This window comes from Leucopleurus acutus (assembly GCF_964270905.1).
Source record: "Leucopleurus acutus genome assembly, chromosome: 14".
Classification (NCBI taxonomy): domain Eukaryota; kingdom Metazoa; phylum Chordata; class Mammalia; order Artiodactyla; family Delphinidae; genus Leucopleurus; species Leucopleurus acutus.
This window is the reverse complement of record NC_139156.1, coordinates 65,716,456-65,742,085: the sequence shown is the minus strand read 5'-3', so window position 1 is coordinate 65,742,085 and position 25,630 is coordinate 65,716,456. Positions and strand designations below refer to the sequence as shown.

General features: G+C 38.8%; 1 pseudogene across 1 annotated transcript; it reads right to left on the bottom strand.

The window, feature by feature from the left end:
• Window positions 1-11,890: 11,890 nt before the first annotated feature.
• LOC309971144 (BUB3-interacting and GLEBS motif-containing protein ZNF207-like) lies at window positions 11,891-13,563 on the bottom strand (annotated as a pseudogene). Its single transcript has one exon. The product of its transcript is annotated as a BUB3-interacting and GLEBS motif-containing protein ZNF207-like (transcript).
• Window positions 13,564-25,630: the final 12,067 nt, after the last annotated feature.

Below are 25,630 nucleotides of genomic sequence, written 5' to 3'. Positions count from 1 at the left end.
TTTGTATCTCGTAGTCCCCTACCCTTGTCTTGCTTCTCCTCACTTCTCTCTCCCAACTGGTAACCCCTAGTTTGTTCTCTATATCTGTGAATCTGTTTCTGTGTTTATATATACATTTGTTGGTTTCCTTTTTTTAGATTCCACATATGAATGCCAACAATATTTGTCTTTCTTTGTTGGACTTACTTAACTAAGCATAATACTCTCCAGATGATCATGTTGTTGCAAATGGCAGAAATTCATGCTTTTTGTGGCTGAGTAATATTCCATTATACATATATGCACAGTATCTTCTTTATCCATTCATCAGTTGACGGACACGTAGGTTGCTTCCATATTTGGGCTATTATAAATAGTGCCATGAACATCGGGGTGCATGAATACTTTCGAATTAGTGTTTTTGTTTTTTTCAGTTACGTACCCAGGGGTGGAGTGGCTAGGTCATACGGTAGTTCTATTTTTAGTTTTTTTGAGAAACCGCTCTACTGTTCTCCACAGTGGCTGCACCAATTTACATTCCCACCAACAGTGTGTGAGAGGTCCCCTTTATCCACACCCTCTCCAGAATTTGTTATTTGTGGTCTTTTTGATGATGGCTATTCTACCAGGTGTGAGGTGATACCTCACTGTGGTTTTGACTTGCATTTCCCTGATGATTAGTAATGTTGAGCATATTTTCATGTGCCAGTTGGCCATCTGTATGTCTTCTTTGGAAAAATGTCTACTTAGGTCTTCTGCCTGTTTTTTATTCTGTTGTGTTTTTTTGATATTGAATTGTATGAGCTGTTTATATTATTTGGATATTAACCCCTTAAGTCATATCATTTGCAAACATCTCCTATTTGGTAGGTTGTCATTTAGTTTTGTTGATGGTTTCCTTTGCTGTGCAAAAGCTTGTGAGTTTAATTAGGACCCATTTGTTTATTTTTGCTTTTGTTTCTTTTGCCTTGGAGACAGATCAAAAACAAATATTGCTATGAGTTACCTCAAAGAGTGATGTGCTTATGTTCTCTTCTAGGAGTTTTATGGTTTCACGTATTACAGTTAGGTCTTTAATCCATTTTGAGTTTAGTTTTGTATATGGTGTGTGAAGATATTCTAAGCTCATTCTTTCACATGTAGCTCTCCCGTTTTCCTAGCACCACTTACTGAAGAAACTGTCTTTTCTTGATTGTGTATCCTTGCCTCCTTTGTCATAGATCAATCATCCATAAGTGTGTGAGTTTATTTCTGGGCTCTCTATTCTGTTCCCTTGATGTATGTTTCTGTTTTTGTGCCAGTACCACATGGCTTTTATTACTAAAGCATTGTAGTATAGTCTGAAGTCAGGGAGCGTAATACCTCCAGCTTTGTTTTCTCTCAAGATTGCTTTGTCTATTCGAAGTGTTTTGTGATTTCATAAAGTTTAGGATTATTTGTTATAATTCTGTGAAAAATGTCATGGGTATTTTAATAAGATTGTATTAAATCTGTTGATAGCTTTGGGTAGTATGGACATTTTAACAATGTTAAAAGTCTTCCCATCCAAGAACATAGGATATATTTTCATTTCCTTATATCACCTTCAATTTCCTTTATCAATATTTTTATAGTTTTCAGAGTGTAAGTATTTTAGCTCTTAGGTTAAGTTTTTTTCCTGGGTAATATATTATATTTTCAGATGCAATTTTAAATGGGATATCGTTTTTACTTTCTCTTTCTGGCAGTTCATTATTAGTTATAGAAGAGCAACAGATTTCTGTATTTTAATCATGTGTCCTGCAACTTTACTAAATTCATTTACTAGTACTAGTTTTCTGGTGGAGACTTTAGGGTTTTCTATATAAAGTATCATGTCTCCTGCAAACAGTGACTGTTTTACTTCTTCCCATCTGATTTGGATGCTTTTTACTTTTATTTCTTGTCTGATTGCTGTAGCTAGGACTTTGACGACCACATTAAATAGAAGTGGTGAGAGCGGGTATCTTTGTCTTGTTCCTGATTTTAGAGGAAAGGCTTTAAGCTTTTCCCAGTTGAGTATGTTAGTTGTGGGTTTGTCGTAAATGGCCTCTATTATGTTGAGGTATGTTCCCTGTATAACCACTTTGATAAGACATTTTACCACGAATGGATGTTGAATTTTATCAAATGCTTTTTCTGCATCTGCTGAGATGATCATGTAATTTTTATCCTTCCTTTTTTTAGTGTGGTCTATCACATTGCTTTTGCAAATTTTGAACTATCCTTTCATTCCTGGAATTAATCCTGCTTGAATATGGTGTATGATCCTTTTTACGTATTGTTGGATTTGGTTTGCTAGTATTTTGTTTAGGATTTTTGCATCTAGATTCATCAGAGAAATCGGCCTATAATTTTTTTTTTTTTTTTTTTTTTTGTAGTGTCTTAGTCTGATTTTGGTATCAGGGTAATTATGGCAACCTAGAATGGGCTTGGGAATGTTCCTTCCATTTCAATTTTCTTGGAATAGTTCAAGAATGATAGGTATTAACTCTTCTTTGGTAGAATTCGTCTGTGAAGCCATCTGGTCTTGGACTTTTGTTTGCTGGGAATTTTTTAAATTGCAAATTCAGTTTCATTTCTAGTGATCACTCTTTTCAAATTGTGTTTTTCTTCTTGATTCAGTCGTCAGACTGTATGTTTCTAGAAACTTGTCTGTATCTTCTAGGTTGTCCAGTTTGTTGGAATATAACTGTTTATAGTTTTCTATTATGATTTTTTACATCTCTGTGATATTGATTGTTATTTCTCCTTGTTCATTTCTTATTTTATTTGGGTCTTCTCTGTCTTATTCTAGGTAAGCCTGGGTAAAGGTTAATTTATTTCAACCTTATAAAATTATTTTAATTTATTCTCATTTTTTAACTTTGTTTTTCTTTTTGCTGTTCTGATTGAGTGATTTTCATTATTGTCTTCCAGATCATCTATGCATTCTTCTATATCACCTAGTTTGCTATTAATTTATTCTAGTGTGTTTTTCATTTCAGTTATAGTATTCTTCATTTCTGACTGGTTCTTTTTTATGTATTCTAGTTCCTGGTTGACATCTCCCTGTGTTCATCTATTCTTTTCCCTAAATCAGCTAGCATTCTTATTACTGATGCTTTGAATTTTTTATCTGCTAAATTGTTTATTTCTGTTTAATTAGTTATTTTTCAGGGATTTTCTCATAGTGTTTCATTTGAGACAGGTTCCTCTGACTTCTCATTTTCCTTAATTTTCTCTTTCTTTATAAAGTTATGTGAAATACTAACCTATTGTGGTCTTATAGGGGTGTTCTTATGTGGGAGCTTCCCTATCCAGTCTGTGTGTGCCCGTTGGTTTCAAGAGCTGAATTTGATTTGAACACAAGTCATGTCTTTCTTCAGGGTGTGCTGGTGGCTATCTCCTTGGTAGGCAGTGGGGCTGGTGATGCAAGGGTTTGGCTGGAGCCAGGTGTGAGCACAAACTTCTCCTTTGCTTGCTGGCTGTCATAGCCCTATCAGGGGACGTGGGCAGGTCTCAAGTTACTGCAGCAGAATCCCTGAGTGTCAGGTCCCTTTTATGGTACGTTTCCCCCCTCCAAGTACCTGCACCTCCACACCACAGGGGCAGTGCTGGAGCAGTAGGGCTCGCATGGGCACTCAGCTTGTGTCTGGGTGCAGGCTTTGGCAGTCCAGCCTGGGACGAAAATCTGGATTGCTTCTGATATGCTGCCTTTGTAAGTACCAGCCATGGCTGCCTCCACCCTTCTCAGATGCCACCTTGGGCCTGAGTCTCTTTTGTTTTTCTCAGCGGGACTCTTCCCCCCAGCCTCTGGTACTGTTCTTGCCCTAGTGTGGGCCATGCTGCATGTTAGGCTGGGCCTGTGTGGGCTCTCAGTGTGTCAGGGTGCAGGCTGTGGAGGTCTGGCCACAGACAGAAATAGGGATGCTTCTGATGAGCTGCCTGTGTAAGTGCCAGCTCCCGCTCTGCTCAGACACCACTTTGGGACCAGCCGTATCTGTATCTCACAGCAGCATTCCCAAGCCGGGTTGGAGAATTTGCTCAACTCAGGCTGATGTATGCCCCGGGGTGGTTGCAGGAAACTGAACAGCCACTCATGCAGGCTTCTATCCACTACCCCCACCTGACTCGCTAGTAAGGATGCAAGCAAGCACGTGCTCCTTACGAGTGGAATCCAGGCTTCCCAGAGCCCACCTGCTATTCCAGTGGCCCTCCAACCAACCAAGGGGCTCGTCTGCCCTGTGTTGGACCCTAGTTCTGGGGCGCCCAATATATGGCTTGAACCCTCCCCAAAGAGGGTCTCCACCCATGTAATCTTCCTTTTCCTCTGTGTCCCTTCTTAGGGGCACATGTCCTGACCTGACTGCTTCTCTTCCCTTCCTACTGGTTCTCTGTGGATCCTTCTTATAGCCTTGATTGTATAGGAGTCTTTTTCCAGTCTCCTGTTAGTTTTCAGTGAGAATTGTTCCACATGTAAGATGTATCTTTGACGTGTTCATGGGAGGAGGTAAGTTCCTTGCCTTCCTTTTCTACCATCTTCATCCCTCCTGATAATTCAGTATTTTAATATAGGTTTCTCGAACCAATCTATTAGGAATTACACATTCTTTCCTAGGTTGAGCGACAGCTTTGTTTCCTCACTGTCTACCAATTTCCGTCACATTTTACCCTATGTATCAATTCCCAGCTCTCAAATTTGAGGTTTTCAAGAGCAAGAACCAGATATTATCCATGCCTGGGTCTTTCATAGTAATTCAGCAGGTGCTCAAATCATGTTGGTTTAGTTAATGTCTTCACATTATTACATGGTCTTGTCTATTCTCAGTAGTCATATTTTTAATCTGTTAACAACATTAACACATTGGATTATTTTTCCCTGTTTGGAACACTTGGTTCATTTGGCTTTCAGGACAACACGATTTCTTGTTTTGTTGTTACTCTCACTGGCTATAATTTTTATTGGTTTTGGTTCATCGCTACAGCTTCCAAGGTGGTGGATTGAAGATTCTACATTCTCTACCTACATCTGTTTCTTTGGGAGACTCATCCTGTCACAATATATTAAACTTTATCCATATTTTGATGAATATCACATTTCTGTTTCTAGCCCAAACCGTACTTCAGACCCCAGGTAGTCATCTGAACTACTGATCTTCATCCTGAAGCATTCTTCTCCTATTGTCTTTTTGAAAGCAGCAAACAGGCAGCTCTACCTTCTGGATGCTTAGGCCAAAGCCCTTGAGATGATCCTTGCCGTATGTGCTTTATTCACAATGTACAGTGATCCATCATGAAATCTGGTCGGCTCACCTCTTTTCTCACCTGTCCAAACGCTATAATGTTTACTGTGGATATAGCATTAATACTTGAACTTGTCTTTCTGCTTCTGCCATTATCTCCATTCAGTTTGTTTTCAACCCAGTAGTCACAGAGATTCTTTTAATATAAGCCAGATTAGGGAATTTTTCATCTTCAAAACCCTTCAGTAATTTCTTTCTTAATCCAAAGTCCTGCAAGGCCCAGTATAGTCTAACCTCCTTGACCTCATCTCCTTCTACTTTTCTCACTCATTCCTCATCAGACTTACTGGCTTGCATTTCAAATAACTTCTACTTCAGAGCCTTTGCATTGCTTTTTCATTTTCCTAGAATACTATTCTCTCAGAGAGACATAGCTCTCTCCCCTACTTTCTTGTCTTCCCTCCCAAACATCACCATTTACAATATTTGATATTGTCTGTCTCTACCTGATCACCACATGAAAATAGAACTTTTTGTTTGTATTGTTTTATTTATTGCAAATAAGTAATGATATTTATTATCCCTAACACCTGGAATAGTACACAACAAACAGAAGGCACTCAATAAACTTTCCTCGAATGAAAGAATAAATGAATAAATGATTGAAACAACATATTTGCTCAGTTTTTCCTTGTGTTCCTAATACTAGGTAGAAGGAGAACCATGACTGGACTGTCCTCAAAATACATTCAGACAACTACTTAGAAACATAACGGATGAATACATCTGCCTCTTTGCAATTTAATAATTTCTTTCCAAAATCCTAGGGCAAGACAATCTATAGATTATATTTTAAATATATAATAACTTATGCAGTTATATAAATTGATACTGTAAATCTCTTATATATTAAATATTTTCCATGATTTTTGTTAAAGAAAAAATGGTGATTATAAAAGATTATATACAGCCATTTTTCTTCGATGAATGGAGTAGAAAGGAGGAAGGAAATAAAGAAGCCATTTGAAGACTGTAGACCAACATGTTATCAGAAGTTATCTATGTGTGGTAAAGTCATTTACTTCTCTTTTTCCCAATTTTCCATTTTTTATACATTTTATAATGAGCAATGTTAATCAGGAAAAATGTGGAAAAGCTAAAGTTTCATACTGAAAGAGATCATGAATTCTTGTGTTTGGACTACCATTTTTCTTATTTAAACAAAGTAGAAGGAATAGCTAGTTGAATAGGGCCTTATTCTTAAAATAAAGTGAAAACAGACTCTTTTACTTTTTCCTTCCTTTAGAAATTCCTGTTGGATCCTCACCTTCACTCGCTTATACATTTTCTTCTACATTCTGCTTTTGGTGGAAGTTGATACATACTTCTTTAGCGATCTGAGATTTAAGACTTTTACTCCTTCTCTCTGCTTACTTAATTACTATAGGAACAGTTGTATTTCTTGTCCATGCCATAGTTTGCCCCTCCAAAAAACCAACCAAACACACAAAAAGCTCCCACAAAAAAGGAAAAATACATAATAAAGTCATAAATAGCTTTCTGAGAAACACTTTTTTTAAAACCTCGATACTTGTCAAGGCAGAGCCTGATCATGCCAGAGAAATAATTCATCTCAATATTTTTTGAGAACCCAGCTTGCTTGAACAGTAATGAAGAAAACAACTGCCATCTCTTCTGTTCTAACAATTAGATTTATTTACAATTCACTTTTAATTTTAAAACAATATGAAAGTAAATTTAATTGTCATTAGCATGGATCTCATATTAACTAATGAGTATTTTCTGGGTGACATTTTTTTCCCTTTTCAGCCTTTCTCTGTAATATTTACTTTCCCTCTCTTTTCATACCTTGCTTTTTGCATTTTGCCTTACAATTTTACATCTTTGTTTTTATGTCAATAAGAAATCCTTTTTTCTGTGGTTTTGTTTGACTACACTTTTGTCTTTCTTGAGCATTGAAGCACTTTGGCATTCATCACTTGAAACTGTAGGGACTAGTGAGGTAATGAATGAAGCTAAAATATCAGACCTATAACAGCAAAGGATCATTTCTTGTTCAGGGTATTTATCCTGTTGACCCTTGAACAACAGAGGTTTGGACTGCATAGGTCCACTTTTGTGCAAATTTTTTTTTCAATAAATGTGTATTATACGATCCCTGGTTAGTTGAATCTGCAGATGTGGAACCACGGATATGGAGGGTCAACTGTAGAGTTATACACAGATTTTTGACTGTGCAGAGGGTGGGTTGCCCTAACCCTGTTGGTGTTCAAAGGTCAACTTATGTATGTATATATATATATACTTCTACATGTTGTCTTCATTCTAGTATCCAATTTGAGTAGGAAGCCCTTATCTGGAATATGGCTGGGCTTGTGTTAAAAGAAACAGGGTGGGGAATTTCCTGGAGTTCCAGTGGTTAGGACTCCACACTTTCACTGCTGAGGGCACAGGTTCAATTCCTGGTCAGGGAACTAAGATCCCACAAGCCGCGTGGCACAGCCAAAAAAAATAAAACCCCAAGAAACAAAGAAACATGGTGAAACACTGCAGGCTTTTTCTTAAAATTTCTACCTGGAAACAGCACATGTCATTGGGGCTCTCATTCTATTACCAAAGTAAGTCAAATGACAACTTACAAGTTCAGTAAGATGGGGATGTATGATACTTGTACAGAAAGAAACAATAAATGTTCATTGCTTTATAACTTATCACTTATCCCAAGTCTAGGAAAATATCTCAAGTTTAGGAAAATAAATCAGAAATGGAGTTCTAGTGGAGGTGAGCTTGGAATAGGGTTTTTAAGAGGAATCACTAAGTTATGATATAAAGGGTCACACATAAAGGCAGGGGAAGAGAAAGTATGGGAAGGAGGCCAAAGTAAAGAGTTTTTCATGGCATGTGACTCTCTACGTTATGAAAATTAGGTGGTTGAGATTGTTAGTAAAGGAAATGGGACTGGTAAGGACTTAAAGGTTAGCAGTATTCACACAGAAAAAAAAAATGGACCACAATAATCTTTTGTGTATTGAGCTGATGTAACTTTAAAATAGCACTATGATGTAGGCATCTAACATTCTGTGAGTATAGGCAGTGAAGTTAAGGTGCTTATTTATCAGCTGGTGACTTCCAGCATGCTGTGTTTGTCTTTGGATGTATGTACTTCTGCAAATGTGATGTATGTTTACTTGGAGTTTTGTGATGGATAACTACCACTGAGTGACTGCTGTGACTATAAAAAATACTCTCCCTAAGTTAAAAGGTTTTTTATCTTTCATTTTTTTCTTCTTTTTAAGGAAGTATAGTTGATTTACAATATTATATTTGTTTCAGTGTACAACATAGTGATTCAGTCTTTCCATAGGTTATAATCCGTATAAAATTATTATGTCTGCCAGAAAAAGACATACTCTGTTATCACTTACATGAGGAATCTAAAAAGTAAAACAAACAGGTATATAACAAAACAGAAACAGACTCACAGATATAGAGAACAAACTAGTGGTTACCAATGGGAAGAGAGAAGGGGTGAGGGGCAAGATAGGGGTGTGGGATTAAGAGATACAAACACTGTATAAAACATATAAGCAACAAGGATATATTGTACACCACAGAGAAATATAGCCATAATTTATGTCAGAGTGTTCTGACTATGTTCTCGTCTAGAAGTTTTATGGTTTCGGGTCTTACATTTAGGCCTTTAATCCATTTTGAGTTTATTTTGTATATGGTATGAGGAAATGTTTTAAACTCATTGATTTACATGCGGCTGTCCGGCTTTCCCAGCACCACTTGCTGAAGAGGCTGTCTTTTCTCCATTGTATATTCTTGCCTCCTTTGTCATAGATTAATTGACCGTAGGTGTGTGGGTTTATTTCTGGTCTCTCTATTCTGTTCCATTGATCTATGTGTCTCTTTTTGTGCCAGTACCATACTGGTTTGGTTACTGTAATTTTCAACTATATTCAGAAGTCAGGAAGGGTTATACCTCCAGCTTTTTTCTTTTTTCTCAAGATTGCTTTGACATTCAGGGTCTTTTGTCATTCCATATCAATATTAAGATTTTTTTTTATAGTTCTGTGAAAAAATGTTCTGGATATTTTGATAGGGATTGCATTACATCTGTAGATAGCTTTGGTAGTATGGATATTTTTAACAACATTAATTCTTCCAATCTAAGAGCACAGTGTATCTTTCCATTTCTTTGTATAATTTTCAAACTCCTTCATCGATACTTCATAGTTTTCAGAGTATGTCTTTCACCTCTTTGGTTAAGTTTATTCCCAGATATTCTATTCTTTTTGATGTAATTTTATATGGGATTGTTTTCTTTCATTCTCTTTCTGATAGTTCATTTTTAGTTATAGAAACCAACAGATTTCTATATATTAATCTTGTATCCTCAACTTTACTGAATGCATTTATTCTAATAGTGTTCTGGTAGATACTTTAGGGTTTTTGATATAGAGTATCATGTCATCTGCAAATATTGACAGTTTTCTTCCCTTCCAATTTGGATAGTATTTATTTCTTTTTCTTGTCTGATTTCTGTGGCAAGGAAATACAACACTATGTTAAGTGGAAGTGGAGAGAATATGCGTCTTTGTTTTGTTCCTGATTTTAGAAGAAAGGCTTTCAGCTTTTCACTGTTGAGTATGATATCAGCTATGAGTTTGTCATAAATGGCTTTTATTATACTGAGATATGTTCCCTCTTTACCCATCTTCATGAGAGTTTATTTTTTTTAAACATCTTTATTGGAGTATAATTGCTTTACAATGTTGTGTTAGTTTCTGCTGTATAACGAAGTGAATCAGCTATACATATACATATATCCCCATATCCCCTCCCCTTTGTGTCTCCCTCCCATCCTCCCTAGCCCACCCCTCTAGGTGGTCACAAAGCACTGAGCTGATCTCCCTGTGCTATGCGGCTGCTTCCCACTAGCTAGCTATTCTACATTGGGTAGTGTATATATATCAGTGCCACTCTCTCACTTCGTCCCAGTTGACCCTTCCCCCTCCCTGGGTCCTCAAGTCCATTCTCTACATCTGCATCTTTTTGATGAGAGTTTTAATCGTGAATGGATGTTGAATTCTGACAAATGCATTTTTTTTCTTCTTGTATTTGTTGGGATGCTGTTGTGAGTTTTCCCTTAGATTTGTTAATGTGGTGTATCACATTGATTGATTTGTGAGTGTTGAACCATCTATAGAATAAATCCCACTTGAATATGGTATGTGATCCTTTTATATAGCACTGGATTTGGTTTGCTAATATTTTGTTGAGGATTTTTACATCTGTATTCATCAGAGATATTGGCCTGTAATTTCCTTTTGTGTAGTGTCTTCGTCCGGTCTTGTAATCAAGGTAATGTAGCCTCATATACTGAATTTGGGAGTGTCCCACCCTCTTCAATTTTTTGGAATAGTTTGAGACTAAAAGTTATTAGCTCTTCTTTATAAAGTTGGTAGAATTCCTCTGGACTATTTTTTTTCTGCGAGTCTTTTAAATTATTAATTCAGTTTCATGTCTAGTTATCAGTCTGTTCAGACTGTCTCTTTCTTCCTGATTCAGTCTTGGCAGGTGGTACAACTTCTAGAAATTTGTCCATTTCTTCTAGGTTGTCCAGTTGGTTGGCATATAACTATTTGTAGTAATCCCTTATGGTTTTTTTGGTATCTCTGTGGCATCAGTTGTTATTTTTCCTCTTTTATTTCTTATTTTGTTTGGCTTTTCTCTCTTTTCTTCTTTAGGCTGGCTAAAGGTTTATTTTGTTTGTCTTTTCAAAAACAAAGGTTTGATTTCATTGATTTTTAAAAATATTTCTGTATTTATTTACTTTCCAATCTTCATTTTTTCTCCTTTCTGCTGGGTTTGGGCTTTGTTTGTTCTTCTTTTTCTAATTCCTTTAGATGATAGATAGGCCTAGCATGTGATCTATCCTAGAGAACGTTCCATCTGCACTTGAAAAGAATGTGTATTCTGCTGTTTTTAGATGGAATGTCCTCAAATACCTATTCAGTCCACTCTATTGTGTCATCTAAAACTTTAGTTGCCTTTTTGATTTTCTGTCTGGATAATCTTTCCACTGATGTCAGTGGGGGTGTTGAATTCCCCCACTATTATTATGTAACTGTTAACTTCTCCCTTTTTGTCTTTTGGTATTTGCTTTATATATATAAGTCTTCCACTATTGGGTACATATATGTTATTGAGTATAATATCCTCTTCTTGTATTGATCCTTTTATCATCATATAATGCCCTTCTTTGTCTTTTGTTATAGACTTTGTTTTAGTCTATTTTATCTGAGATGAATATCGCTATCCCTAACTTCTTGTCATTTCTATTTGCGTGAAATATCTTTTTCCATTCTCTTACTTTTAGTCTGTGTGTGTCTATAGTTCTGAAGTGAGTCTCTTTTAAGCAGTATAAGATCTACATTTTTTTATTTCCCTTCCCCACATTTTGTGCTTTTGATGTCATATTATACATCTTCAAATTTATCCCTTTACTATGTATTTTAGTTATAGTTGCTTTTACAATTGTTTTCTTTCGTTCTTAGTACTAGCTTATTTAAGTGGTTAATCCTCAGCCTTTACTATATGTTTTTCTTTACTAGTGGGATTTTTCTGTTCCTGTGGATTCTTTCTTCTTGTTAATGCCTTTTATTTTCCACTTAGAGAAGACCCTTTAACTTTTCTCTAAAGTAGGTTTAACATTGATTAACTCTTTTAGTTTTTGCTTGTCTGAGAAGTTTATGTCTCTTTTAGTTCTAAATGATAATTTTGCTGGGTAGAGTATCCTAGGTTGCAGGTTTTTCCCTTTTATTTATTTTTTTTTAATTGCAACTTCAGGAAAAGTTCCTGCTTTATTATTCCAAATAAATTTTCGCATGTAAAATAAATGTCCAATAGTTCCTGGTATGTGGGAAGATAATGTTTGTTAAAGTCACAATGAAGCCTTATTGACAGAAGCTTGGCTATATAAACAGCACAAGTTGAGAAAAGGTTTAATCTCCAAACCTATTAGACTGGATGAAGTAAGATCAGTAACGGCCACCTTGCAACATTACAGGAGGTCTCATTCCTATCGGAGGTTGAGGAGGCCCACCTTGGTAAGGGGCACCATTGGCAGTCCCTGCCCATACGGCAGCATAGCACCAGGAAGATAACCTGGCATGCCTTGATGATGACCACCATACTGACCATGAGGTGGCATTGGGGGTCTCATTCCTTGTTGCTGTGGGATGCCTGGCTGTGGTGGCCTCATACCTCCAATTGGTCCAATGGGTGGATTACCAATGGGAGCCTCTCCTGGTCGAGGATGATTACGTTGATATTTAGGTAACTGTGCTCTTCTCTCTTCCAGCAATATATCCTCATCTGGATGGATCAACTTACTGGTTGCACTGGTCGTCATAAGTGTAGCAGGCTTACTTGTTATTGAAGCTGCTGGTTTAGCTGCAGTGCTATTTGTTGTACTAGTGGTTGAAGCTGTAGACTGTGTATATGCAGGGAATGTAGGCTTTGGGGGTTCTGTAGTTGTTGCAGGGGTACTATTTAAGGGCTTGAAATCTGTACCAACAGGCCCTTGGACAGCTGCCTGAGCCTGTCTCACACTGGGGAAAAGAGGCTTAGTAACTGGAGGCTGTGGAGCTGGAACTGTTGCTGTTGGTGCAGGTGGTCTGTAAAGAATATCTGGCGCTGAAACAGCCTGTGCTTGAGTCATTGGAGGAATTCCAGGACATGGAACAGGAGGGGGCGTACCTGGTGGCATACCAGGCATCAGAGGTGGTATTCCCGGTCCAGGTGGCATCATTCCACCCATTGGCATCATTCCAGGTGGCATTCCCGGTGCTCCTGGAACTGGTGGTAGTCCTGGTTGTGCCATTGGGGGGATAAAACCTTGTTGAGGTTGTACAGGCTGTGGTTGAAATGAAGTTGAAGCTGCAGAGTCATCATCATCATATTCATCAGAATCCTCTGGTTGCTTCTTTTTTTGACTCTCTGCTTGTGTTTTCTGTTCAAGAAGTCATCTTCTTTCATCCATGTCTTTTTTTGGAATACTTTCCATACCATATATTTCCAACTCTATGTCTGTTCTCCCAGGTATTGCATTTGGTACTGTATCTATTGTCTCTTTATGCACCTGCATGCAATGAATAGCTAAGCCAGGTCCTGTATACAGTTTCTTATGACATATATGACATTTAAAATGCTTTGCTTTTTGGTGCTGTATAAGGATCTTCTCATCATCAAAATCTCTATTACAATACCAGCACCATGGCTTCAGCTCCTGCTTCTTCTTGTGACCCATAACTACGCTCTACCGACAAAAAAAGGGGAGGAGAAAACAAGCAGGAAAAACTAGCCGAAGAGTCGCTCACTCTTCCGACCCAACCGCCACCACCGTGTCCCACAGGAAAACCAGGTTTTTCCCTTTTAGCACTTTCAATAATGATGCCTGTCCCTTCCAGCCTGCAAAGTTTCTGCAGAAAAATCAGCTTATAGCCTTATGGTGGTTCCTTTATATATGACTCTTCGTTTTTCTCTTGCTGCCTTTAAGTTCTCTGTATCTTTAACTTTTGTTATTTTAAGTACGATATGCCTTTGTGTGGATCTGTTTGGACTCATCTTGTTTGGGATCCTCTGTGCTTCCTGGATTGCACAGCTGTTTTCTTCTGAAGTTTTGTGAAATTTTCAGCCATATTTTCATCAAATATATTTTCAATCCCCTTCTCTCTCTCTTCACCTTCTGGGACCCCTATAATGTAAATGTTGGTATACTTGTTGTTGTTCCAGAGATCTCTTAAATTGATCTCATTAAAAAAAATTCCTTTTGCTGTTCTGATTGGATGATTTCCATTATTCTGTCTTCTGGATCACTTATGCATTAATCTGTATCACCTTCTCTGGTATTAATCCTTTCTCATGTATTTTTTATTTCAGTTATTGTATTCTTCAATTCTGACTGATTAAAATCCCACTGTGTTCCTCTATTCTTTTTGCTAATTCAGTTAGCATTCTTTTTACTAATGCTTTGAATTCTTTATCTGATACATTATTTCTCATTATTTGTTTTTTCAGGGGTTCTTCTCTCGCTTTTTCAAATGAGACCAATTTCTCTTTCTTCTCATTTTGTTCAACTTTTTTGTCTCTAGAAAATTTGGTGAAACAGTTCCCTGTTTGAGATCTTGAAGGTGTGCCCTTATGTGGGAGCCTCCCTGTACAGTCTGTGTGTGTCGTGTGGCTTTGGTGGGAGAGTTGGATTTGATGTGAACGTAAGCCATGTCTTTGCTGTTTTGCTGGCAGCTATCATCTTGGTGGGAGGTGAGGTTGGAGAAGGGGGATCCAGGGCTTGAACTAGATGCCAGCTGGGGCTTCCCCTCTGCTCAGTGGCCATCATCACCCTATCGGGGGCAGGGGCCCATCCCTCATTGCTGGAGCAGAAGCCCTGAATAACAGGTCTAAACTTTCTCTGTTCTCTATAAGTGTGTGATCTCCTCCCTCCTAGCACCAGCAAACTTCCCCCATAGGGGAGAAGTGCTGGGGCAAGTGGGGCCCATGGAAGCACTTGGTATGTGTTGGGGCATGGGCTGTGGTGCTCCGACCACATACAGAAGTCTGAGCTGCATGTGATGCACTGCCTATGCAAGTGCCAGTGCCTGGGTCAGCTGCCTATGACCTGCTCCACTCAGTGCTACTTTGGGTATGAGTCTCCTTTGTCCCTCACAGTTGATCTTTCGTCTTTGCCTCTGCTACCCCTGCCCTGGTTTGGAGCTGCACTGCAGTGCAGGCAGGGCCCATGTGGGCTCTTTGTACATATCGAGGCACAGGCTGTGGCGGTTTGGCCACAGACAGAGTTTGAGCTACTTCTGATGCACTGCTTGTGCAAGCACCGGTAGTGGCTGCCCCAGCCCTGCTCAGATGCTGCTTCAGGTTTGAGCTGCCTCTGTGTCAGGTGGTCGAGTGCTTTTCCTTAGTCGTAGAGCTGTGATGTGAAGTAAACAGGCTGGAGCATTCCCTTGGCTCAGGTTAGGGCTCGCGCTGGGGATGTCATGGGAAACCAGTCAGCCTCCTCAGCAGTTTCAGTCTGTCCTCTTTGCCCTGTCTTGGGAGCAAACCAACTCATGTGTGCTCCTCGTGAGTGGAGTCCAGGATTCCCACAGCCCTCCTGTTAGCCCCACTGACCCTCCAGGCAGCCAAGGGGACTAGCCTTCCTTGTGTTGGACCCCAGGACTGGGGTGCCCAATATGTGGCTGGAACCATCCATTCCCTAGGGAGGATCTCCACCTGTGTAATCTCCCTTTTCCTCTGTGTCCCCTCACAGGGGCACAGGTCCTGATATGATTGCTTCTCTTCCGTTCCTACTGATTGTGTGTGGATCCTTCTTATAACCTTGGTGTACAGAGTTTTTCTGCCAGTTTCCAGTGGGATTTGTTCCATATGCAGATGTATTTTTGATATGTTCCTATGGGGAGGTGAGTTCCACCTTTTCCTCTTCTGCCATCTTCATCTCCTCTCTCTCCCAAGTTAAACATTTTAAGAAACAGAAACTGACTTAGGATGGATTAAGCCTAAAAATATTGACAAGTTTATTGTAAGTATATTGGGCAGCTAAAATCAATGGGAGAGCTGGAATACCGGGAGAAATGGCCAGAACCACATCTCAAACCTGGGTTGATGTGGGAAATTCTTCTCCCTTCACTACCTCTGCCAGGAAGCAACCACCTAAGCCCTTGGTTTTTGCTGCATTTAGCTCCTGAGGCAAAGACCAGAATGCATGTATCGAGTGCTGTAGCCAAAGATAATGCCAGGGCCTAACTGCAGGAAAGTCTCATAAGCGAGTGCCTGGCAACTCGCTCTTCAAAGAGAGACAGCTTTTCCCGTGTCAAATCAGACGCTGAAAGTGTGAAAACCCTAAATATCAAGAGGCATTTAGATGCTAATTGTCAAAATGAAGGAAAATACCCATACAAGTAGAAAGTAAAGAAGTGACTGATATGAAAAGAAATAAAAGAGTTGATTGGGAAAATGGGTATTGAGAGATGGCAAGAGGAGATCTGAAATTAGTTTGGGGAGTGTTTGTGCTAAGGGACCAGGAAGATACACATACTTCGGTGGCAAGAAAATCATGACCTTTGGAGCCAAAGAGAAGGGAATTTAAATCCTTGTCTTGATGCATATTAGATGTGTGTCTTAGTCAAGTTAGTCCAGGAACCTCAGTAAATTGGAGATAACGATATTAGTATGAAGATCAAATAAAATATGTAAAGGTCTGTCATTCTGTCTACCATATGGTAGGTACTCAACAAACATGACCCACCCACCTATTCCCCCCAAAGCTTTAGGATAAAAGCAATGAAGAAAGTCAGTACAAAGGTTTCCATGTTGTTCTAGCATCTAATGTCCTGAATTCCTCAGGAGATGACGGTTGGAAAGGAACAATAAGAGAATAAAATTTAGAGGTAAGTTTTGTTACTGGTAAGGGATAGAATCTTTTCTGGAACCTAGCTGGATCACAGGTTGCCCTATGGTTATCTTTAGTTTTCTCTCAACCAAGGTGCTGAAGACAGACTAGTCCTTGAACAGTCTTAGTGAGCAGGTGTACCCCCTGGATTTTCCTCTGCTTCTGCACCATTTCTGTCCAAGTAGATCTGGATGTCCATCCAGTCTTACCTTCTTCCTTCTTTTGAGTACTTTCTGGAAGGAAAAAATAGGAAGCAGCCAATCTAAAGGAAATTCCAGTTAAAAGCATTAAGAGTCATAAAAGGTCTACAAAAGGGCCCAAATTCAAATATATTGATAAATATTAGCATCATCCTTGGGCAAGACAATTGTAAGTAGTGAGTTGATAGGACTGAGGTTTGTTTGAACTTAAAGGAATTCAAATTCAAATTGCTTATAACTCAAGCAAAGTGAAATATAAATGAAGGCAGATAGCTGTCAGTTTACAGATCCTAGCCTACATCTGGGGTTTCTTATCTTCTCAGAATCCTCTTGCCTCTGAGGAAACATGGGTTGGAAGACCCAAGGTGTGAAGACTTTCTGTTTTGAACTCAAGCAGCTTTACGTTGCATCTCTCATTCACACTGAGGTCACACAAGACATTATTTGAAAACAGGGCTGTGTGGCTAAAAAGGACATTTAGACTGTGATGCTCTTTTATGCAGATTTGCAAGACTCTCTCATCAGATTTATAGTAAGTGAAGACTACACTTTTCCCAAAGCACTTCCACATATAGTCTTTCAATGACCCTCTTAAGAACCTAGTGAGGAAAGCATATGACTTGAATATTGGTGACCAAGAATATAGCCACATATAATTTTCAGTCAATGGAGTAAAACGATGAGTTTTTTGAATGGTGAAAGAGAGATTACTATTTTCTTCACAGTCAGTGGTTTTTGCTAAGTCTCTAACAGGCTCATTCTGACCAGGAAAAATGGATTTGGGTTGGGAACATGGAATGTGAAATCAGTGTTTCAGGGGCATGGACTTTCACAGAGGCCTCTGCAATCACCATGTTCCTGGCTAGTAAAACCCACTGAAATTATTTTCTTGCTATAATGTGATTTACAACTTAAACATGTTCTAGTAAATAGAGATGCTTCCACGGCTCTACCGCTTCCCACCCTTTTTGCCAGATCTCGGCACATCTGAGAAAAATTATGAGATCTCGTGTTAAAAGATCTAATGGTACCTGAATTGAGTTTTCTCCTTATGTCTTGATGTGATGGGGAAAAACATGTCTCTAGAATTGGCTATTTCATTCTGAACGGCACCAGTTATTTAAAAGCGTCATTTATATACAGACCCTGCAGCTACATCAGTGCAGCTGGAATTTAATTTAATCCATTTACTCATTTGTTCAATTAACATTCAGTGAACACTGAATGGTACCTGTGGTTGAGCCACAATAATGGGAAAAGTTATGACAAAGGAGACAAGAATATACAATGGAGAAAAGGCAGCCTCTTCAATAGGTGGTGCTGGGAAACTGGACAGCTACATGGAAAAGAAAGAAATTAGAACACTCCCTAACACCATACACAAAAATAAAGTCAAAATGGCTTAAAGACCGAAATGTAAGGCCAGACACTATAAAACTCTTAGAGGAAAGCATAGGCAGAACCCTCTTTGACATAAACCACAGCAACATCTTTTTTGACCCACCTCCTAGAGTAATGAAAATTAAAACAAAAATAAACAAATGGGACCTAATGAAACTTAAAAGCTTTTGCACAGCAAAGGGGATCATAAACAAGATGAAAACACAACCCTCAGAATGGGAGAAAACATTTGCAAATGAAGCAACTGACAAAGCATTAATCTTCAAAATATATAAGCAGGTCATACAGCTCAATATCAAAAAAACAAACTACCCAATCAAAAAATGGGCGGAAGACCTAAATAAACATTTCTCCAGAGAAGACATACAGATGGCCAACAAACACATGAAAAGATGCTCAACATCACTATTAGAGAAATGTAAATCAAAACTACAATGAGGTATTACCTCACACTGGTCAGAATGGCCATCGTCAAAAAATCTACAAACAGGGCTTCCCTGGTGGCGCAGTGGTTGAGAGTCCGCCTGCCAATGCAGGGGACACGGGTTCGTGCCCCAGTCCGGGAAGATCCCACATGCCACGGAGCGGCTAGGCCCGTGAGCCATGGCTGCTGAGCCTGCGTGTCCGGAGCCCGTGCTCCGCAATGGGAGAGGCCACAAGAGTGAGAGGCCCGCGTACCGCAAAAAAAAAAAAATGTACTGAGAGAAAAGCAAATGTCATAATAATGCATATATGTGGAATCTAGAAAAATGGTATAGATGATCTTAGTTGCAAAGCAGAAATAGAGACACAGATGTAGAGAACAAATGTGTGGGTACCAAGGGGAAAAGGGGTGGGGTAGGAGGAATTGGGAGACTGGGATTGACACATGTACATTATTGATATTATGTATGAAATGGACAACTGATGGGCACATGCTATATAGCACAGGGAGTTCACCTAGTGCTATGGTAACCTAAATGGGAGGGAAGTCCAAAAGGGAGGGGGATATCTGTATGTGTATAGCTGATTCATTTTGCTGTGCAGTGGAGGCTAACACAACATTGTAAAGCAGCCATACTCCAATAAAAATTAATTAAAAAAATAATGGGAAACGTTAATGGATGTGTAGAGCTTTCTATATATAAAGCATTGTTTTAAGTGCTTTTATATATATTATTTGTTTAATTCTTTTACAAATCTAAGCAATAAGTACCCAATTTACAGATGAGGTAACATAGGTACAGAGATATTAAATAATTCAAACTTGGGTTGTCACACTCAGAGTTCTCACTTCTAACCATTGTACAGCCCTTCCTCAGAGTCCCTGTGGGGAAAGCATCTGTCTCATCTGATCGTCTTCCTGTCTACTCCAGTGAAAGCCCATCCAGGATAGATGCCCTAACCAGGTACTAACCAGATATCTATGAGCTATTTGATATCTTCACTTTAATCAATGGAGATCATACATACACAGATGGGTGTGTGTGTGTATATATATATGTATATGTATATATGAACTAATGGAGATTTTAGTATCTATGCATATAGAAATGATGTTTTACGTATATGATGGACGTTATATATAGAAGGATTATATGTATATAAATGGAGCCTATTATGTATATATATGTAATTACAAATTTCCTGCATCTTCTCCTCCTCTTCCTCCCTCCCTCTCGTCTCTTTTCCTCTAAAATACCTCATAATAAATGACAAAGGAGCCATTCCCTTTTGGACCTCCCATTGTAAATTCTTCCTAAGGATGAATAACTCGACCTCGAATTCCTCCCGTCATGTGTGACTTTCACAGAGGGACTGGAAATCCCATTTCTAACCCACCTGCGAGAGGAAGAGCCCTTGTGCAGGGGTGAGATGGGGAGACGGTTTAGACAGGACAGAGCCCTGAGCAGAGGAAGGGGTCCAGAGCGGAGGCTGTGACTCACACCGTCAATTTGTAGCTGAGGAGTTGTGCCTTCTATTTGGTTTGAAGTATTTCCGTCATATTCAGTAAAATGGATGGCAGAAATAGAAGCCCATGTACTTTGTCCATTTGTAAGAATGCAGCCTAGGGTCATACATACTCTCCCTCCCTCCCATGTCAAGTTGGCATGAGGGCCAGCGGCCTGGGGCTGGAACAGGGGCTCTGAGCGACGGCTGAGCTTCCTTGAGGAGCGCAGCCACGGAGCTGGGCTCTTGCCTTGCTGGCCCTTTGGGGAATCCTGAGGGCAGGATTTGTCTTGGCCCTTCATTGTCTCCCCCACCATTTCCACCTGGAACCTGGCTGCGTCTCTGACTTCCTGTCCCCCCAAACCAACCTGCACGTTCTCCACTAGCCTGCTTTCACACGCTGTGCGCGGGGGCCCCGGCCCACAGACAGGAGCTTTGCACCTACTATTAACTGTGTTTTCAACTCTTCTCATTCCACTTCACCTGCTGAAACTCTACTTATTCCTTTGATTTCAGCTTAAGGCTCACTTCCTCAGACCAGCCTTTCCCGATTGTCCTAATTCTGCCAAAAGCCCTTCATTTTAGCCTCATGGCACCTGTGTGTCTCTTCTGTGGCCATTGTCAAAGATACAGTTTTACACTGTTGGACCCACTATTTAATTAACTCCTAGTGTCTCTGCTCATCTTTAAATCCTTGATGAAGGAAGATTGTTTTTACTGACCAGCACCTAGAAAAATATCCAGCCCACGGGTATACGTACCTGTTGGCTGGATGAATATGTCAGCTACTCTCTGCCATTCCCTGGCATGCTATGCTCTCCTGCTCCAGGCTTTTCTTTCTCCCTGGCCCTCCTATAAAGAAGCTTTCAGAAATCTGTTCTGTGTGTGTTTAATCTTGAAGCTTATAAATTGTATACATAATAATAATGGTTAAATTTTATATTGTGTTTACCTTGTGCCAGGCATCCTTCAAAAGTACTTTACTTACATTCGTTCATTCAATACTCATAGCCATCATGTGTGGTAGGTTCTATCTCATTTCATTGAATATGAGGGACGTTGATTATAAAACACATCATTGTTTTGTCAGTCGAACTCTGAAACGTCATCTCTCTCTTTTCACCATGGGGCCATCTTGCCACACAAAGAGTCACACACCTGGGCTGTTTCTGCATTTCTTAAATCAGATACAGCCATCCTAGCAGATCTCAGAGGCCACGTGAAGTCACAGGATAAACACGGTGCCACCTACTTGACTATCACTGTTTGACAGGAAAATGTTAAATTGCCTTTATAGTAAAATATACTTTATTAAAATAAATAAGGATATATTAAATAGTAGAATGCAAAATGTATCCACGTTTTAGATAGAACTTAAAACCTGTGATTGTTTATGTTTGATGCTTTATAGTTTATTTTGAAAATACTCTTTTAATTCCTAATGCTATCATTTCGCCCAGGCACTTGTTTATATCACACAGGATTATTGCAACTGATGTTTCCTATTCACTTTCCTTACTCTGAATACCAACCCTGCATTTCACTGTCTAACTAGTTATCTTACAACTCTGCTTGTATTAGAGAACTTGTTTGCTAGGAGATATGAGTATTGTCCCCATTTACAGATTAAAGCTTTAGCACCTTTGCCTGACATTGAGATCCTCTGTGATTTAACCCATTCATGTCTTTCTAAGCTCCTATCCCAATGGGGTCATCTAGAACTCTTTGCTTCAGCCAGTTGACCCCCATGTGTGACGTTCTCATTCCTGTGTTTGTGACTTGGGTCATGTCCATCCTCCTGGAATGTTATCTTCCTTCATCCTGCTGAACTCTACTCTCCTATTAAAACCTCTATAAAGGTCCCCCTTGAGTCCTGAAACTTGCATTGCTTTCTTGTACCCTGGGTGAGATTGCCACGAGCTGCGTTTTTATTTCCCTTCCTCTGCCATTTACTTTAATTAACTTGATGAGTCCATGTCTTGATTCCAAAACATTCATGCTTCTTTCTGTCACCCATAGCACCTTTGCATATAACAGTCCCTCAAGAAATATTTTTGACTGTTGAGTAAACAAATGAGTGAGAAACAGCCCATGGCTTTTTCGCATCAGTGACTTTCATTTATCTAGGGCGGCAGTGATGGTTTTGGAAGAGTAACACGGAGAATTAGGAGTTTTCAAATCCTGTCCTTGACGCTAGTTACTGTCTCTGTAAACTTGAGGATCAGAAGCATCAGTAGAGCCCATGGTATTCCGTGCCCACCCTGTAGTATGTGTTCAGCCTTAGAAAAATTATTGGTTCTTTTCATAAAGTCTTAAGCTAGAGAACAGTTCTTTAACTACACAGACATTATTTAAAAAACTTAATGTCCATATTGAACAAAAAAATGCCATTTAAACTGAAAATTTAATTCTATCCCATATGGTCTATGTTACTTGTGTTCATACGGTAGTTTGTGAAAGTACCCTCCCAAATTGTAGTACATATAAGTGAAAGAGAGTAGGAATGAAGGTAATACCTAGACTAGTGGTTAGACTACTCAGCAATTCATTACCTTCCCTTTTTTGTTCCCACTCAAGACACATACCACCAAAGATAAATGCCAAATGCATAAACAGTTCTTTCAGTTTTATTGCTTTAACATACATAGTTTAATTATCAGTTGAGCAAATTATTAACAAACTACAGTGACATGAGTTGAAATAAATATTGTTTCAAATAATACTGCATAATTTCAAAACAAACCCAGTGTTACATGCGTGAAAAAATTGAGAACACAATGAAAAAAAAATTTTGATTCAGTTAAGCACAAAAGGAATGCAGAATCCCAAACAAGGAATATCTGACCTTCTATGTCAATGTCGTGAGGGTATTAAAGAGCTTTATCTATTCCTGGATAAATAATTCATTTTTATTGATTGGTGAAATTGACTTTAAGGATAAATAATGACCAGAAAGCTCTACAAGTGCTTTTGCCAAAGTTTATCTATGGCCAAACCATAAACCTACTTTGAATTGGCAGTTACTAGAGTGGATGCTTCACTCAGCCCCATTCTGCCTTCTGCACAGCAGGGTGAGGTGTAGAAGCCAAGGTACTGATAGTTTCAAACACCTCAAACGCCACTAAACTTAAGTTCTCAAGATATTGCTGCAATAAACATGACTATTGTCAACTGCTTGCTTTTCCTTAATCTCAGGCTGTCAGCTTAAATCTCCCTTCATCCTGATTTACAATGTGCATGCTACCTTCGGAAATGTCACTAAGTTTAAAATGTCAAAGTTGTTGCCTGTAAAAGTACATAAGGTAAAGTAAGTGAATTTTTTTTTTTTTTTTTTTTTTTTGCCAAGTCAGTATGGAACTAAAACGTAATCAAAATGGAAAGCAGGGGCATCTGGAAATCTTTCACTGGAAGTTTTAATTCATATTTAATCACCCAAAAACTTGCTCAAGAAAATTTTGTTTTGTTTTTTAAAGTCCCAACTATTAGGTACTAAATTGGGCATAACATATGTCTACTTCTGTTTTCAGGGAGTTGTTAGTCATGGATATCAAAGAAAAATTATTATGCTGTCATTCAGGGCCAATGAAATTTTCTTTGGAGGAATTTTACCACACAAGGACAATTTTCAAAATCAGTCAGAAGCACAGCTTAACCCTGCAAGACAGTTGCTGAAATTCTCATATTTATATCTCATTGTATACCAGCCCATAAAAATAGAGTTATAATGGTATAAGATTCAGCAAGCAATGGAATACTATCTCTACAGTATTTTCAAGATTAATTTTATGTTTAAAGCTTAAGGAAGAAGAAAAGTTCTGTGTAACTGAGAGTGTGAACTAACCTCTCAGACTTGCCCCTTTGCCTTATGAATAAACACTCCAATCCAGATTTGATGTTAGAAGCCCAGACTTGTCAGTCTTAGCTAGACTATCACTGAATATCACAGAGAGGTTCAGATAATTCATAAAGATGGGAAACTGATGGACATGTTGAGGGCTGGCCTGGGACTACATAATACATGGTTGTCTGAATAGAAAAAGTAATCTGTCGGCTTTGAACTACTGATATAATTATTGAAAGGGGGCTTTAAGATGTTTAGAGATGCTACGTATCTTTAAGACTGAATACCCAGAACAAAAAATAAGCATTCTTGAAAATGCAAAGGAAAGAAAACTTTATAACTAAAAAATACCTCATTTGGAATGAAAACACAGGACATAGTAGAATTAGTATTCTGCTAATACCATTTAAGTGGCTGTTGTATATATCCTACATTGAAGAGATTTTTAGAGATGGTTGTTAGAAATCTGAGCCTCTTTCAGAAAGAGTTTCCCTCCAGAGCTTCCTTTTATGACAGTTGGCAGCAGGCACCATCATGACTGCCAGGTACCCAAAACTGAAGACCCCAAATAAATACATTCCCAGTTTAAGGAAACATTTCTGGGTCTACTTTAAGAAAGATTAGAAAGTCATTTAACTACCCCAGGCCTGAGATAGGGAGGTCTATCCAGCAACATGGGCAAGAGGGAGAGTCTAGACTTCAGTTGTCTCTAGGAAGAAGGACCATGTAAAGTTAAAGGACTAAATTTGCTTACAGTCAGACACATACTGTATACATTGTTACCTCTATAAAGAAGGAAACATACATTTCCTATGGTTCAGTCAGTGTGGAATACAAAGAAACTTGAGCTTATTTCAATAACCCTTGGCCCATCCTCCCTGGGATATATAATTTTAAACACACATTAGCAGTAAAGAAGGAAAGAAATGGTGTCAACAAATTGTTTTCACCAGTCAATGCTAAAGATGGATTTTAAACAGGCATCTCCATGGAAGATTTCACCTCTGTGGAAGTGAAAGTAATTTGGTGTTTTCATCTGATTTCAGATCACGTAGATGAAATATTCACTCCTCATATATCTGATATTTTTATTCAATTATTAGAGGTTATAACATTCAGCTAATTACTTATGTACCTGCTTTTTATGTGCTTTGAGTGATGTAGGCATGGATTTATATACCATATATATTTAAGTTTTGATCCTTTTGCTCTTACATAGGAAGCCAGCCAGCATTTGAAATGTACATCTCATTTTCAACTAAAAAATCCAATCCCATTTTCCAGGAAATCTGGATGGTGTGGTGGCTAAAAGTTCAGACTCGAGAGTGCAACCAAATTTTAAGGCCAGTGAGTTTTCAAGCAAGATCCGTCTCCTTAGTTTCTTTTTCTAAGGAATAGAGCTGATAATGTTTATCTCCTACGGTTATTGAAAAAATTAAATAAGGTAATAGCATTCAACACAGTGTCTGCCCGTAAGGGCAAGAATCACTGTTTGTTTTGTTATCTGGTATATCCTAAGAACCTAGAGCAGTGCCTGGAACAT